Source organism: Rhamphochromis longiceps, linkage group LG13 (genome assembly GCF_057381845.1).
Source record: "Rhamphochromis longiceps isolate RC_006_pf linkage group LG13, R_longiceps_female_GT1.1, whole genome shotgun sequence".
NCBI lineage: Eukaryota > Metazoa > Chordata > Actinopteri > Cichliformes > Cichlidae > Rhamphochromis > Rhamphochromis longiceps.
Window position 1 is genome coordinate 18,707,423 of NC_140569.1, and position 16,897 is coordinate 18,724,319.

A 16,897-nucleotide genomic window follows, 5' to 3' on the forward strand; every position below is an offset into this window, starting at 1 on the left:
GAAAAGCGCTCCCACTTGAGCGAGTTGAGTGGAAACCTATACTTTGACACTCCGACACAGCAGCTGTCTCCTTGTGACAGAAAACATTCTTAGTCGTGCAGGCTGGAGGGAGAGGAGGATGATAGAGGAGGTGAGGATGAGAGCAGAGGCGAGGGGATTATTGTCATAGCTTCCCTATCATTCCTGCCACAATGCAGGTTGCAAATTCAGCAGAGGGGAGAGGGATGCTGAAGGAGATGGGAAGCAGAGGGGAGGAGGATTTCCTACTGCGCTTTGACTAACAAATGGGAGATAACTGTTGTTATCTGCATTTCAGAGGCTTATCAAATTCTTAAAGATGCATCATTTTATTTTGGAACCACAAGAGAACAACGACCATTACAGTATTCATCAAGTCCTCTTAATGTGTCTTTCTCTTCTAAACGTCATACTTTCTTCTTATCGCACGCACCATCAGGGTAGTAAGAGCAGCTGCCGAAGCCTTTCATCACTTTCCTCCTCTCTGCACACACCCACACATTAAAAATGCCATGAGATACTGCTTTTCATTACAAAGGTGTTTTTTGAATTTCCAGTGATAGCTTTGAAATTGTGCCCAATCATGTCTTATCAGGCATGGCGATTTTTAGCTGATCATACTGGCTGCCCAAAGATACCAGATTCTATAGTCTACACAAGACATTAAAAGAAAACATTTTTAATTGCATGAAAATGTCACAAATTATTGTGGTAAATTAGCTATGAACTAAGGTGTAATAAATACAGGATGCCTAATGATAAGCAATTCTCTTCATTATGGAAAGAAAATGGCATCGTGCATAATCAGTAATGAGCAGTAAGAGCAAAGCGTATAAACTCGTCATTTTAAAGTTTGAGCCATTAAAAAGGCAACGAAGTACCAATCATTGCTTATTAGAGCAGAGCGGTAGTGCGGTACTCATTGTTCCATTCTATCTTTAGTCTGCCTATCAAACTCAAAGCTAAGTGAATGGGGGAGCAGAAGCTTGTTTAAGAAGCTACTGAAACATAGTGGGACAAATTCATCTCTGCTGCTATAGCGTGAAGCAGGAGAAACAGACTCGGGAAAGTGGAACACACACCTGTCTGTTTTTTTGTTTCCTCTCTGTCTCTGCTGAAGGCATACCACACATACTGTACTCAAAATCTGTCACAAGCTCTGCTGTGTGTTTGTCTCTGTCACTGTCTCACTTAAAACACGAAAGATGGAGAACTGAATAAGAGGAAGACGCATAGTTTCCCCTCGCAGGTGGAACAGAGTGTCTGTCACTGACTCAAATGCACAAATATACAAAACAACCCAAATGTACAATGCATGCAGTCGGCAACGAGGCTTATAGTGGCTGCACATGTCAACGTGATTCATCCTTAATGTAAAGTTCCCATAGAGATTTCATAGAAAACATTCCTTCAAGAGGAGAGCAGCAGGACTAGTAGCAGTACTAAGGTTGGAAGCATTTTGACAGCTCCCCATATTTTCCCCAAAACACACTCCCCCTAAAACCCAGAGACCTCCATTTACTTCTCTACCTCCCACCCATGGCCTATATTTGGGTAACAAAGCTAGTATATTAGCAGCTGCCCAAATACATTTTGACCCACTTTACCAACAGTGGTGGTTCATCAAGACATAATCAGTTGTCTCCAAATCCCCAAACTGAAGCAAAAACAATTGGTGTATAGTGCACCTCATTATCCACTGTCAAGCTGCATGATGCAAAATAAGCAGAACTTAGCTCAAATGAGAGTTTGACAGTAATTTTTTAAGGAGCTGCTGGAAGTGTTGGAAAGTTAGAAACAAATGCCTTGTAAAACCTAACAAATCATTTCTATTTTTAGGTTGTTAACTCCAACATTGACTCTTTTCTAAGGCTTCTGCAATGGAACTGAGTTAGGTTTGGAGCAGTTAAGAGAAAATAACTGACATTGTTACCAATATAATTTAGACTAGTACCGGGGCTGGGACTGGTATATTAAAATATTTGAACAGGGTGATATAATCTGTCGCATACTGGATTTAAATCCTCCTTCGCTGTATCATTAAGCTTCAAGAAAAAAAGACAAACACAAAACAGTTCATTAGGAATGTCAATTACATTTTATGCAACAACCAGGCCCACCTCATTATTTGAGATTTGGCACTTCATTCAAGGACAAAAGGTGAGGGAAGCTAAAAATATTTCCCATAAGCGTTATACTCATACAAAGCCAGACTAAGAGGTAGGAGAACAGTGATAGAGCATCTTTCCAGCTGCTTGGAGATGATGACAGAGAGCAGCTGTGGCATTATAGTTCTGAATCAACAGATCAGCAGGCATCAGTCTCGCCTCCAATGTGGGTTTGTGTTTCTGTGTGCGTGTTGTGTCTGCTGCACCTCAATTGACTGACAGCTGGAACCTCATTCTACTCCTTAAATGGATGCCGCATTAATCTATAAAACTTTTATTTGATTTTCTGCCTATTGAAGCAGATACAGTACAAGACCAGATGATGCGAGTGCCTTCCAGGTTTGAAGTTATTTCATTTTCCTCGAAGAATTGACCTACAGGGTCGTTTCTGAGCTTATTAAATTGCTTCTGCCCATGAGTGTGGCGATGTGTGTTTGCCCTGATCAAATCTGATTACACCTAAGTCTTTTTTTCTAGGATCCTTGATAGAAATGAGTGTGCATCAGATACAAAATGATCTGAGGCCGGGCAACTTGTTCCCGTTTTGAGATTTTATACGAAGATCACAAGATCGGTGTCTCTCGAGTGCGCGTGTGGGCACTTTCTCTCACTTGTAGGAGACCGGGAATCTTTGATCTCCTTTACTCAGAGCTCTGAAATTTTTAGTATAATAAGCCCACAAAGTACAAATTAACAACCACTGAGACGAAAACTGAATAAGCTTTTTTTAAAAGACCACATCAAGTTATTTACACAGTTTAGTGTATCATTATCATATGATAATCATTATAATGATGAAAATGGCTCATAATTTTATCTACTTACTAATTTTTCAAGCTATAGTGCAATAATTGATACTAACATCTGATCATAAAATATTTTTTTTTACATAAATAAAATGCATACATTTTAAGATCCTATCATTTTTCTTTAAATGAATTGTGAGAAATTACAGTTGCACAAGGAAAAACACCAGTTGGAGACCAAAGTTACTGCAACTACGTGCAATAAACTGGCAATCTTGTTGCCTTTTGATGGTTGTTTCTCAGATGGGGACCGGGTCTGCAACCACTCGCAGTCAGTTGTTGTCCTCAAAACAGCTTTGGTGTGTCAAGAGTAGGGATGGGTATCGTTTAGGTTTTATCCGATACCGGTGCCAAATCGGTACTTTTGAAACCGTGCCGGTGCTTAAACGGTGCTCGAACCGGTGCTTAAAGAATGGAGAACACAAACTTTGTCCAAAAACCTCTCATGTTCAGCTGTTTTGTTTTTTGTAAAAAGATAACAATGTTAGCCTTTTCTGCAGCTATGGGGCATATATGGTATCACTCTTGGCTGGAAGCAGTGCTTAAACAATGGAAAAAAAAAAAAAAAAAAAACTTTGTCCAAAAACCTCTCATGTTCAGCTGTTTCCCACTTTTTCTTTGGTCATTTTAGCCTTTTTGTCCAGGGTGAAGGGAGTATCTGCCATCAAACAAGAAGACAGCCGCATGTAGCTATGATGATGTTTGCTAGTTCCCCTTACATGCATTAATGTAATAACGTGGTTAGCCTACTCAACGTAAATTACACTCGAACAACATTAAGCGACTCACGCAGAGAAGAACGGCTGCTGCCATCATCATCCTCATCATTTCTGCTACACTGGCAGGGCTAGGGGCCAGGACTCTATTCTTCGGGTTTTTGGGGGATGTTGCTCCGGGTCCGATAACTGGCAACCCACCCAACGTGCACAGTGTGAGGTCTCGCAGCAAGCTATCAAATACGGCGCATTTCTTGGCTTTTTAAAAAAACGCTATGCGTCGCCAGGTGTTTCATGAGATTCAAGGTGTTACCTCCTTTGACAGTATCACAGTATCAGCTTAAAGCACTTGTTGCAGGCTGCTGAGTTTGCATATTTTGCTGTGAAGTACAGCCAGACTTTTGACCGCTTCGCCTTGGACATTTTTAATCTGTAGCTCTGCTCTAACTGAACGTACGTACCTGGCCCCACCTACTATCCTGGGAAACGTAAAATGATTGGCTAGAAGTGTATCACAGCTCAGGAAAAAAAAGCACCGAAATAAAGCACCGAAATGTGCGCTGCTTTTCGGTCTGGTTACTACCGTTTATGTCAGAACCGGTGCCATCATGGCACCGGCCACCGGTACCCATCCCTAGTCAAGAGACAATAAAATAGGACTGAAGGAGTCTGCTATCCATTTGTGATTGAATGTGGTCAAGTTGGCAGTTAAAGGCAGTTTTTTGTAATAAAATGGTGACAGAACTGTAATAAAGCAGCCAAAATGGCAAATCTGTTGCTGTCTGCATACACAGAAATGTATATTAACATACTTATATTTAGAGTCAAGCCAGAACCTCTTAGATATGTAACTCATCAAATACAGAAATTCCTCCACAAATAGTAACATAGTTTTTGCAGGACCATGATATAACTGCTATAACCGCTATTGCAAAGACACACATATCAGATGTGTTCATTGCCACAGGCTGACTCAATTTGCCATGTTGCCAATCGCAGCATTCGCTAATCTCTCTGACTGCAGTGAGTCTGACTGCGATTGTTTGGAGACAGCTTGCACCCAAGTTGCAATTTAAAGAGATCAACCAAGATGTTGATGGGGTTGTACGCCCAGCCTCTGGGCAACCAGTTGGTTGCTCCAATTACATCCAGTTGGTATCCAACAGCGCAAAAAAAAAAAAAAAAAAAAAAAAAAAAACACGATCACTAGGCAACCACTGATTTATCATAGTCACTAAGTGGTTGCTGTCCTATTTTTTACTTTTGTTTGACTGAACCATAAATGAATTACAAGTCTGGCAGATGAATCAATCTCCTCATTATTTTCTGTTTTAAAATAAACATGTTTTGTGATGTTGCCTTAAATACTAAAATAAAGGCTAACCAACAAACAAGAGCAATTTGCATAATAAAAATCATGCCGTTTTGTGGATGTACAACACATTGTGCGCAGTGTGTGGATGTATGCATGGTTGAGCCCATAAAAATCAGCACACTTAAGAGTGTGATAATGACGCAGTTTCCACGGCTGCTGGTCATTGTAAGCTTATGTTCTTCAAGTGTCTTGGAGAATACAATGATGTCATCGAGAAACACGATCACTTCGCGCAGGTTCATGTCGCCCATACATTTCTCCATGAGCCGCTGGAATGTGCTGGGGGCGTTTGTAATGCCTTGGGGCATTCTATTAAATTCCCAAAAGCCAATGGGACATACGAACGCCGTCTTTGGTTTGTCCAGCTCCTCCATCTCAATTTGGTAGTACCCAGATTTTAAATCCAGGACAGAGAACCATTGTGACCCGATCAAGGTGGAAAACATTTCCTCCAAATTGGGGAGAGCGTAAGCATCTTTTATAGTCTGTGCGTTAAGCTTTCTGTAGTCGATACAGAGGCGGACTTCACCATTTTTCTTCCGCACGACTACAATGGGTGAAGAGAAAGGAGAGGTAGATTCCCTGATCACGCCAGCTTCTTGCAGTTCTTTGAGGTGCTTACGGACTGCTTCCAGGTCGTTCGGATGTATGGGACGCGCTCTATGCTTGAACGGTGTTTCATCTGACAATCTGATTGTGTGTTTCACTTGATCCGTCTTTCCAAAGTCAAGATCATTCTGTGCAAACACTTCGGGCATTTGGCTTAGCTTTTTGGTTATGCGCTCCTTCCATTCAGCGCTAATAGGGGAAGAGTCAAAGTTATATGTTACATTTGACTTCTGCTCAGTTCGGGATCTTGGAGTTCTCACTGAGTGTTCGTGAGATAGAACTCTTTGATATGCACTGACTTCTCCGATGACACAATTTAGAGGGATTGTCACATCATGTTCGGATTCATTGGTAAGTATAACTGGAACAAGGTAAGGTGCTCGTTCAGGTAGGTCTATGAGACAAGGTTTCACAAGGATGTCACCAGGTAAGGCTGACATTCGTGGATACTCTAACAAGAAAGACTTTTCACCGTTACCGGCTGACACAGCTACAGCACCATCTAGAACAACAGTTTGGCCTGCTGGAATCAACTGTGGCTCTTTGTTGTGCATCGTCACTAAACCAAGACTACTGTCTTTGGACTGTTTGTGTCGTGACTCAAGAACTTTTAGAACTGCCCTATAGCCATATGGCAGGTTCAGCTGCAGTTCATGGCATGTGTTAGAGTACAGCTCATAAAGTACATCTAATGTGTTTGTCCCAATTAGCACTAAGGACTGAGAAGCTGTGCGCACATCGGGGACAACTAAGGCAAGTGTCGGCACTTCAGCTTCAATGCCAAGGAAGTCCTTTGGGAAAGTGACATGCAGTTCAATGTAGCCTAAGTAAGGCACAGACTGACCGTTGGCACCCTCAACTTCTAAAAGTTCAAACAATGGCTTAATCTCATGAGAGGACAAATGCTGACGATAGTAGGACTCGGGGACTGTAGTCACCTGGGAACCAGTATCTAGCAAACAACTCACTGTGTGACCATTAACTTTCACTTGTGCAGTACTCTTTGTACCAATTAGACCTTTAGGAAAGTCGAAGGAATCTGATCTTGTGTGTGACTTTAGGCTGGCACGCTTTTTAGGTGAAGCTTTTTGTTTAACCTGGGTGGGACGGGTTAACAAAGCATCAGCCTCCATTTGTCCCGCAACGGAGGCAGAATTTAGTTTAAAGAAAGCTGGTCATTCTGCCTGTCCCATATCTGCCTTCTCACTCTTAATTCCCTTCGTTTTGCAACTACAAGGGCAGGATTGGGCTCTGACTCACAAGTGGCTACTATATGTCCATCTTCCCCACAGCGGAAGCAATACCAGGGCTTGGGCCTAGTACTGGGGCGGCTGGGTGGAGGTGAGTTTTCAGGTTTGGCATGGTCAGGTTTTTTATTTTCAGGTTTCCTTGTTCGAACCGTCTTCAGTGTTGCTTGTTTCTTTGGCTTCACAACGGCAGCTAATTGGCTTTTTAGATCGGCAACTTGTTTTTTCAGCTCTTCTAGACTATCTGACTGTGCTTGACGAACATCTGCATTTGTTTCAGTGACCGTCTGTTCATGAGACACTGCTTTTGGTTTCGTGGCGCTAAAGTGTTTCTTCATTCGCGTGTTTTTAACTTCTTGTCGGTTTTCTGCAGTACGCAGGAGAAGCAATAGCTCTGCATAAGTGGGTGGCTCCTTATGCTTTAGCTCCAATTGCAACTCCGTTAGCAAGTTATCATCCCAGCAGCCTCTGTAAAACTGTTTAAGAAGCTGCTTATTTACTTCATGTGGTTCAAGCCCACCTCTGCGCACGGTGTGATTGACTGCCACCTGCAAACGAAGCAGATAAGCAGAGGGCTTTTCACCATGATCTTGGAGGGTGTTCATGAAGCGTACAAACAGTTCCTCACCATCTTCAACGGTGCCAAAAGCTGAATCCAGAAGGTTAAGATAGTCTGCAGGAGTGGCTTCTGGCCCAAGAGGACGGATGACATCAGAAGCGGGAGCAAGGAGACTTTCAAGAATCTTACGAGTTTTTTCCAACTCGGACAAAGAAGCATCTTCCATCAACAAGTCAACATGAGAACGCCATGTTTCATAGTCCACTTCGCTGTAAGGTCTGGGCATCTTGCCAGAGAAAGCTCTGAGTCTTAATGTAGAGTGAGCATGTGATGTCTTTTCAACACTCTTGACAACATGCTCGACTACTACTTTCTGAACCTCTGGTGGGTTGAGGTCAGTTGGACTCAACATTTGAGGTGTCAAGTTTGGTCTCATGGGGCGTTGGAATGCGCCCTGAATGGGTTCAGGAGGGTGAGGCAGTTCAGTTAAGACTGAAGGTGAGGCTCCAAGTTGTGTGGATCCTACCACAGGGCAAGTCTGATCAGCAGCATCATTTTCAGGGTTTATCTCAGCTGTCTCAGCAGCTTCGATGGGCTTCCCTATTGTGGATAGGGCCTCCCGCAACACTTCTTCGAAATCCTTCCCACTTAACTTGGCTAAACCCTTCAGGTTGCTAATGTAAGCCTCAGTAACACTGCCCCCTACGGTCTTAGTATAGATGTCAGTTAAGGCTCGAATGTGGTAACTGACATCTGGATTGTCAGTAGACTGTAAGAGGTAAGGCAGCTTAGGTGCTAATATTTCAACGGCTGCACCGGACTCGAACTCTACAATCTGACTTTTGTGGAATGCAGAAGAGTCATCATCGACAGCGAGTACTCTACGAATAGTACCATGTTGCTCCAGAAACTCAAATACCTCTTTGTCTTTATCTCTATCTGTAACACCGCTAACAATAATGGCATTTGGTACTTTAACGGCATACTTCTCGACAAAATCCATTTTCACAGTATGTGAGCGTTTGATCAAAGGTCAAAGAGGATTCCAATGTTGTCACACAACACTCTAGGCTCCTGGCTGGCTCGCCACTTTTTTACTTATGTAACACTGGTGGTGCAATACTAGACCTGTTAGTGCTACTTCTTGCCTTCTTTGCCTGTAGTCCGGGCAGTATAGTTACTTTTAACCACAGTACGAGGACAGAAGGGAAATATGGACCAGATCAGACAGGTTCTAGATTCGTAGGAGCCAAGGGTGTATAACAACAGAGGACTTGTACACAGGTGTAGAAAACACAATTGCATTTATTAACAATTATTAAAGTTGTGCACATTTAACAAAAGTAGAGCGCTCTTCTTGAAAACAAAATAAAATAAAATAAACCCCACAAATAGTCGACCTAAAGATATATTGTCTTTTGTGTCTTTTTTAAAGTCAATTTCAGTCTTTCAATGTTCACTAGTCATTCAGTGTGTTTGTAACCAGTCGGGTTACAATCTACCAGTTCATCCGGCTCTTTGGGCTGGGCTCGCCATCCAGTACTGGAAAAGGGATCCTCGATTCTTCTCAGGTCCTCAAAACCAATCCAATCCAAATAAGCAAAGGGAAAAAACCTGACCTGGGGACCAGGCCAGAACACAGTAGTTCAACATTTAAGCTATCATGCCTGTAACTTATTATTACTACTGGTTGCTTGTAGTGCTTCTAAATTTCTTTCAAAATATTCTATGTTGTACAACAAATTATTCTCATTTCAAAGGGAAAAAGTGCATAGGAAACACACATTTAAAATAATACAAAATAGCTCAGCAGTGCATTAAAAATACACATTGGCTTGAGACTTATCAAGTTTCAGCTAAGTAAAGTGCAGGTGAAGGCACTTAATTTCACATTGCTAATACTTAATTGTGCAGAACTATAATTAGCACCATGAGAAAAGGGAACATGTGCTAACATAACATCGCACAAAACCATACATTATACATCAATACCACAGTAATGTGACATAAACCTTTAAAGAACATCTCGTATAAAGTGCAGCAGACTCAGTGCTAATTGCTTTAGCCTCAGAAAAGGCACTTTCATTGCAAAATGGCTAACGGAAGTTAGCATCAGAGCTAGCGGCAAGTAGCATGCTATGCTAGCGCACGTGTACTGCCTGGGACTTACCATGCAAAGCAACAAATGCTACACGGGGCTTCACAGTGCTCACGTTGGCTCACGGCCTCTGGAATACAGTATCACTCTTATTATTCTTGCCGAAAAAAGGACTTTCTCTATCCAGCTAGCTTCTTCGCCACACGGGTAAACTGATCTTTCACCGTCTGTGTCTCTGGCGTATCTGACTGGCACATGAAGGCACACAGGTGTCTGAGCAGCGCACAGACTGGGGGAGGGTCAGACCAGCCAATGATTGGTCGCTCAGTGGATCTGACAAACACACTCTACAGGACTAAGTCCTGCCCCCACACCATTTATACATTACATATACATATGTACATATTAATTAAACTTATGTTTACATGCTTTTTATCAGTATTTATTATAATTAACTTTGTTTTTATCAATATTTATTCCCATCGTGAGAGTATGAATATTTATACTTTTAATCCCGTTTTTAACACTGGGTTACACTTAATTTTTCCGGCCTAAGAACACCTGCTGTTTCCTTGTCAACTGAAATTTAGCACAATTTTAAAAAGCTGAAAGCAATGAGGGCAAATTATGATCTGCAACTTTTTTCTTTCAAATGGAAAACCTAACACAAACAGCAGCTCGGTAATTACTGGTGTCTGGTCTTGCAAAACAATTCTAAAAGCACGTTAAGATTCACAAACAATTTGATGAGGAAAATTGCAACAATTTCCAAAGTGTAGACAAGTAAGAGAGGCAGGGCAAGAGATAAACAATTAAAGAGAAATAACAAATAACTAAAAACTGATTAGAAGTGTGAAATGCTTATATGTAACATCATATGAACATATTGTAATGACCTGGCTGGGGTTGTTAGCCAGGTGCATTCTGGGTATTGTGTTGTCTCTGTGTTTTCTATCGTTCTGCTAGTTCATATGTGTTTGATTTGCATGTTGTGTTAGTGTTATGTTAATGTAAGCCACAGTGAAGTTGATGTGTGTTCTGTGGAGGGGGGTGAATTGGCATGGTTGGCTGACACCGCGACTCTATGTGGTGGGAGCGTGATAGGGGTTCGGTGTCAGCAGTGTTACATTGTTGTTGAAAAAGATGGTGAATAAATACCTGTGGTGAACCACTACTGCCTCCTGCTGGATTATTCGGGGATTACCAGTCTGCTGCTGAGACGCTCGGGGTCATGCGGTGTACGAGGCACGAGCGCTCTCCATTCATTGCGAAGTTTAGCGATAGCTGCTAGCGCCCCGCTAGCCGTTTAGCTAGTGAGCAGTTTAGCCAGTCAGCTCCCCAAACCCACAGTCGTTACAATTGGTGTCAGAAGTGGGATTCATGAGTGTCTAGCAGACACTATGGAGCCGACCATAGGCGAATTAGAGCGTGTAATCCGAGACAACAGCTCGCTTCTGGAAAGCATGGCTGCCGAGACCCAGCGGAGAAGACCCGAGCTGGGGCGGCCAGAGGGCCACAGCGCGCCCCGGAACAGCCACCCCCTGCTCTCCCTGCGACGGGAGGGGATTCCTGGGGCCGCACCACAGCTTCCTGGCAGGACGGCTGCTAAGCTACAGCACTACACTGGGGCGACGCAGCTGGAGCCGTATCTGGCCCAAGTCACGTTGGCTGCCACTCACAACGGGTGGGGTCAAGAAGAGACTGCCACCCACCTGGCGCTTGCACTGGAGGGCCCAGCGCTCCAGGTTCTGCTGGACCTGCCCCCAGAGGAGCAGCGCGACCTCCGGGCCTTGACCACGGCGCTCGGCAGACGGTTTGGACAGAGACCACCAGCCGAACAGAGCAGGGAGGAGCTGGCTTGCCGACGCCGACGCGAGGGAGAGAGCCTGGGGTCCTTTGCTGCGGACGTCCGCCTCTATGCCCGACGGGGCTACCCGACATTCCCAGGAGCGGCACGAGAGGAGCTGGGTCTCCACGCCTTCCTGAGGGGCCTCACACCGGAGAGGCTGCGACAGCATGTCCGGCTGTCATCCCCCCGAGACCTGGAGGAGGCACTGAGGGAGGCTGAGCGGGCTGAGGAGGTGCTGCGGGGCGAGCCAGGGACCCGACGATCGGCCAGGATGGTCGAGCGAGAGATGAACGCGTCCCAGTCGGATGAGGAGGAGGAGGCCAGACGAGCCCAATCAGAGGCAGTTCCACGTCGGAGGCGCCGGACGGACTGCTGTTATCGGTGCGGGGAACCTGGTCACCTCGCCCGGAACTGTCCCGCACCTAGTCCTCGGAGCCGAGTGACATCACCGACGGGAAACGGCCACGGGGTGGGACAGTGAGGGAACCCCCACCCCAATCGTTAAACCCTCTCCATGACACTCATCCCGTGGTGGGCCGCTGTGGGTCCACCCGTGGACTGTACCTGGACTGTATAGTTGATGGACGGTCTTGCCGGGCCCTGGTAGACACGGGGTCCACCATCTGCTTGCTGCGAAGGGGGGTGCTCCCGGAGACGGGTGGCTCATTGCCAAAAGACTGGACCCCTACTCACACAGCGTTGTACACTGTCACAGGAGAAAAGACTGTGATGCCGGGGAAAAAGACTCTGCAGGTGGTGGTGGGAACGAACAGTGTGAACCATGAGTTCTGGCTTGCCGACATAACAGACGAGTGCATTGTTGTACTGGACTTGCTGGCCCACTGGGGGGCACGGGTCGATGTACCGGGAGTTGCCATCCACCTTGGTGCTGAGACCGTGCAGCTTCAAGTGGGCCGCGGTAGCCAGGGACAGACCCCCACCCCACCAGCACCCCCAAAGCCCTTACGCCCCGCAGCTCCATGCCACAGCCAGGGGCCGAGGGCGGCAGGGGTGCGGAAGAGGACCCAGGGGGTGGACGTAAGCAGGGCCAACATCCCGCAGCCAGAGTCGCCGCCTAGCTCGGCAGTCTCCCCGTCACCTGAGACTGTTGCGGCAGTAGAGGAGCTTGGGCGGCGAAGTGGGGTGCACCTCAGTGCGACACAGCAGCAGCAGTTGCAGAGCCTCTTGGCAGAGTTTATGGACACTTTTGCCGCCAGGGAAGAGGACTGCACAAGGACGGGCCTGGTGCAACACACTATAGACACTGGAGCAGCTGCTCCAATCCGGCTGCGGCCCCACCGCCTGCCCCTCGCCAAACGCCAAGCTGCCGAGGGACTGATAAAAGAGATGGCAGCTAATGGCGTCATTGAACCCTCGGATAGTCCATGGGCCGCACCTATGGTTATGGTGCGGAAGAAAACAGGGGGGTGGCGCCCTTGTGTGGACTACAGGCGTCTGAACGCGGTCACCCGCAAGGACTCTTACCCGTTACCTCGCATCGATGACGCACTGGATTACATCGCTGGGTCCAGTTGGTTCAGCTCGCTAGACCTCCGCAGTGGGTACTGGCAGGTGGAGCTCGCTGCCGAGGCGCGGCCCAAGACTGCATTCACCATAGGGCAAGGACTGTGGCAGTTTAAGGTGATGCCTTTTGGACTATGCAATGCACCAGCCACGTTCGAAAGGTTAATGGAAAGGGTCCTCAAAGACATTCCCCGTGCCCGCTGCGTGGTCTATTTGGATGACTTGCTGACTCATGCTAAGGACTTTGAACAGGCCGTGGCCAACCTACGAGAGGTTCTGACTGCCATCCGCGGGGCCGGACTAAAGCTGAACCTGGCCAAGTGCAACCTTCTTGCTCGCCAGGTGAAGTTCCTGGGACATGTGGTGAGCGAACAGGGGGTGGCTACTGACCCCGAGAAGGTGGTTGCTGTGGGGGACTGGCCTACCCCATCGAACGTCGCCGAGCTACGAAGCTTCCTGGGGCTGGCCTCCTATTACAGGAGGTTTGTAAAAGACTTTGCCACCGTCGCTAGCCCCTTGCATCAGTTGACAAACAAGGGTCAGCGGTTTGGTTGGACGGAGGGCTGTGCAACGGCTTTCGAGCAGCTGAAAACTGCCCTTGTGAGTGCCCTGGTCTTGGCGTATCCTGACCCCAGCCAGCCTTTCCTTTTGGACACCGACGCCAGCAACGTGGGGGTCGGAGCGGTGCTCTCCCAGAGGGGAGAGGCTGAGGAGCGAGTGGTGGCATACTACAGCTGCAGCCTCAGCCGGGCCGAGAGGAATTACTGTGTTACCCGGCGTGAGCTGTTGGCTGTGGTCCTGGCGGTTCGTCACTTCCGACCTTACCTCCTGGGCACTAAGTTCCTGCTCAGGACAGACCACGCCAGCCTAACCTGGATGCTGAACTTTCGCCAGCCAGAGGGTCAGGTGGCCCGGTGGCTGGAAATACTACAAGAGTACGACTTTGAGGCCCAGCACCGACCAGGGCGGCAACACGCCAACGCTGACGCCCTGTCCAGGCGCCCCTGTTCTGCGGATGAGTGCCGGTACTGCAGGCGCATGGAGGAGCTGGACCGGGGTCCGACATCGGCAGCAGCAGAACCTGAGGGTGTGGATGAAGGGCAGGAACCTTTCACCGCGGCGGAGCTACAGCAGCACCAGGTGAGCGATCCAGCACTGGAGATGGTGAGGGACTGGATGGAGGCAGGGACACGGCCAGACTGGTCCGCCGTGTCTTCCCAAGGGCCCGAGACAAAGTCGCTGTACTCCCAGTGGAACAGCCTGGAGCTCCATGGCGGTGTAATCTACCGGCGGTGGCGAGCGCCAGACGGGGGAGGCGACATACTCCAGCTCCTGGTTCCCCGGGCCTTGCGGCCTGAGGTCCTCCGCTGGGTCCATGGGGCTGCAGGTACTGGCCATTTTGGGAACGGCAAGACGTTGCGACGGCTGAGACGGCGGTTCTACTGGCTGGGGTGTCGTCAGGACGTGGAGATCCACGTCCACTGCTGTGACGACTGCACGGCGCAGAAAGGTCCCAGCCAGCGCTCCCATGCCCCATTGCAGCAATACCTAGTTGGGGCGCCAATGGAGCGGATCGGAGTGGATATCCTGGGTCCATTCCCTGTTACTGATGCCGGCAACCGGTATGTCCTGGTCGCGATGGATTATTTCTCAAAGTGGCCAGAGGCGTACGCGGTGCCGGATCAGAGTGCGGTGACGACGGCGCGGACTCTGGTGGATGAGATGTTCACGCGGTTTGGTGTACCGGAGGAGCTCCATAGCGACCAAGGGAGGAACTTTGAGAGCCAGGTGCTGGGAGAAGTGTGTCGGAGGCTGGGGGTGAGAAAAACGAGGACCACCCCCCTCCATCCTCAGAGCGATGGTCTGGTTGAGCGGTTCAACCGCATGCTGGCCACCCAGCTGGCCATCCTGACCAGCCAACATCAGAGGGACTGGGACCAACACCTGCCCCTTGTTTTGTGGGCATATCGAACAGCAGTGCAGGAGTCAAGTCAGTGTACTCCTGCAGCGTTGATGTTCGGAAGGGAGCTCCGGACCCCGGTGGACTTGGTGTTCGGAGCGCCCCCTGAGCCGGAGATTGCTGGTGGACCAGAGATGGACTACTTCCGGCGGCTCAGGGAGCGGTTGCACACGGTGCATCAACTGGCAAGACGGACATTGGAGGGAGCCGGGGCCCGCCAGAAACGGGCGTATGATACCCGTGCGCACGGTCCTATGCTGGGGGCCGGAGATCGGGTCTGGGTGTTCTGCCCCCAGAGGAAGCGGGGGCTGACCCCCAAGCTCATGAGCCACTGGCAAGGCCCGGGCGAAATCCTGGAACAGCTGTCGGAGGTGGTCTTCAGAGTCCGGATGCCGGGGCGGGGAAGGCGGGTGGTGCTACACAAGGACCGGCTGGCGCCATACCATCCGCTTGCCCCCAACCCGCAGGCTGGTGTGCAGCCTGGGGACTCCTCGCCCCCTACGCCCGGCCCGGAGGGGGGCGCCATGGATTCCCAGTTGAGGCCGAAGCGTACTCGACGCCGGCCCGGACATTTGCTGGACTACAGTGTGGACAGTTAAGGTTGTGGGGACACTAAACCTTTTTGGGAGGGGGCTGTGTAATGACCTGGCTGGGGTTGTTAGCCAGGTGCATTCTGGGTATTGTGTTGTCTCTGTGTTTTCTATCGTTCTGCTAGTTCATATGTGTTTGATTTGCATGTTGTGTTAGTGTTATGTTAATGTAAGCCACAGTGAAGTTGATGTGTGTTCTGTGGAGGGGGGTGAATTGGCATGGTTGGCTGACACCGCGACTCTATGTGGTGGGAGCGTGATAGGGGTTCGGTGTCAGCAGTGTTACGTTGTTGTTGAAAAAGATGGTGAATAAATGCCTGTGGTGAACCACTACTGCCTCCTGCTGGATTATTCGGGGATTACCAGTCTGCTGCTGAGACGCTCGGGGTCATGCGGTGTACGAGGCACGAGCGCTCTCCATTCATTGCGAAGTTTAGCGATAGCTGCTAGCGCCCCGCTAGCCGTTTAGCTAGTGAGCAGTTTAGCCAGTCAGCTCCCCAAACCCACAGTCGTTACAATATAATCATACCAATATTATTGTGTGATAATTTTTCACATATTCTTCACATTGGCGCCGCCCACTCTTAACAGATTGTTATGTAAAAAATTCAAAACTTAGCATTAATAATAAAAGGAAGCTTGTCACATTAGAATTGGTTCATCCTGGAAGTATCCCAGATGGCCCGTTGATATTGTGCTGCTTATGTCACTTCTTAGCACAATACATACAGAATTTTCTTCCATTATTCATCTGGAGTGATTTCCTCCCATGTACTTTAAGACTGACTCATCTCTCACAAATAATGTCTGACAGGCAGAAAGATGTCTGTGTTTCACTTCTTTAACTATTTGACCTTATTCAGAATTCACTGCACTGCCCTTACTCAACTAAAGGGCTAATGTGAATAAATCTCCCTTAGTGACAAACAACCCCTACACACACACACACACACACACACACACACACACACACACACACACACAGAGGAATTTCCAGTAATATGCCCAGTACACCCACAACTTGTGCTCACCCAAGCACAGGGACTGGAGATGAAACCATTAACTTTATATCCACTTTAATCACTTTTCCCACCTCTGAGAATGGGAGGAGAGGAGAAAGGAGAAGGATGGAGAGGAGGAGTGAAGAACAGAAGAGAGCAGAGTGAGTGGAAAAGCCTCATTACTGGTATGTGTCTCATTCATAAAAGTAGAGGGGGAGAAAAATAAAAAAGGGGAGTGAAAAGTGAATACATGAGAAAAAAAAACTCATGTGTTTGTCTCATGTGCAGTAGATGCATCTTGAAAAGGAGGTCTGGCAACATTTCTGCTTTAATTTCTATGTAAACATCATCTCTAAAATGTGGATTTACAGGGAAAA

At 47.7% G+C, this 16,897-nt stretch overlaps 1 protein-coding gene and 1 long non-coding RNA gene across 3 annotated transcripts in view; one reads left to right on the top strand and one right to left on the bottom strand.

The window, feature by feature from the left end:
• Nucleotides 1-16,897, bottom strand: part of LOC146655668 (A-type potassium channel modulatory protein KCNIP2) — a 125,905-nt gene that overhangs the window by 95,904 nt on the left and 13,104 nt on the right. The window lies entirely within an intron of this gene.
• Nucleotides 1-16,897, top strand: part of LOC146655670 (uncharacterized) — a 38,695-nt gene that overhangs the window by 12,235 nt on the left and 9,563 nt on the right. The gene's annotated exons all lie outside the window — the stretch shown is intronic.